This window comes from Corvus brachyrhynchos, unplaced genomic scaffold (assembly GCF_000691975.1).
Source record: "Corvus brachyrhynchos isolate BGI_N302 unplaced genomic scaffold, ASM69197v1 scaffold398, whole genome shotgun sequence".
Lineage (NCBI taxonomy): Eukaryota > Metazoa > Chordata > Aves > Passeriformes > Corvidae > Corvus > Corvus brachyrhynchos.
In genome coordinates this window covers 197,966-198,857 of record NW_008239780.1, presented here as the reverse complement: position 1 = coordinate 198,857, position 892 = coordinate 197,966, and positions in this window count along the sequence as shown.

The window sequence follows — 892 nt, the reverse complement described above, 5'->3', positions numbered from 1 at the left end:
GATGGATGGATTCTCATCTCAGTTTATTTAGCTGAGATCAGTTCAGTCACTGAACTTGATTTGCACGAACTAAGGCACTACATAGTGATCCAGTAGAATCCAGTTTTCAATATGCTAAGGAAGCACTCCATTAATTGCCCCGCCTGATGCATTTCTATCTGTTCTAGTTATACAGTGCCCTCAATGGGAAAATGTTTCAGACCCTCAAAGTCATCCTATAGCCTGAACGATGTTACCTGAATCATGTTGCTGAGAAGACGCCTCGCACTGTGCCTTGAGCTCTGCAGGCAATGTGCTGAGTGCTGACTTAGATCAAGCTGAATGTTTTCCCAAGACATTGTGTCTCAGGAGCCAGGCCCCAAAAACTGTCACTACCATCACATGAAGCTGAGTCTGGGAAGGTTTAGGTTAGATACCAGGAAAAGATTTTTCACCCAGAGGGTGCTTGGGCACTGGACAGGCTCTCCAAGGAAGTGATTACAGCACCAAGCCTGTCTGAGCTCAGGGAGTGTTTGGACAATGCTCTCAGGCACATGATGTGATTCTTGGGTGTCTTGTGCAGGGCCAGGAGTTGGACCCGATGATCCTGATGGGTCCCTTCCAACTCAGCATATTCTGTGATTCTATGGTCACACCATGGCTGTGCCTTCACAGTTGAGTTGTTACAGGTTTCTCAGGCTGGACTCTGTACAATTCCATGGACAACAAACCAGCAGGAAGCCTTGGAGGTAGCAGGGACTTCCCATGCCATAGAGGCGTGAGAAAGAGCCAAAATTCCTTCAGTGTAAAATCCCTCCGTTTTGTGTAAGGTGCTCTCCCGGGCCACGCCGCAGGCTTCGGGCGGAGGCAGCATATCCCGGCGGTGCTGCCCACCGGGCTGAGCCGCTCTCCC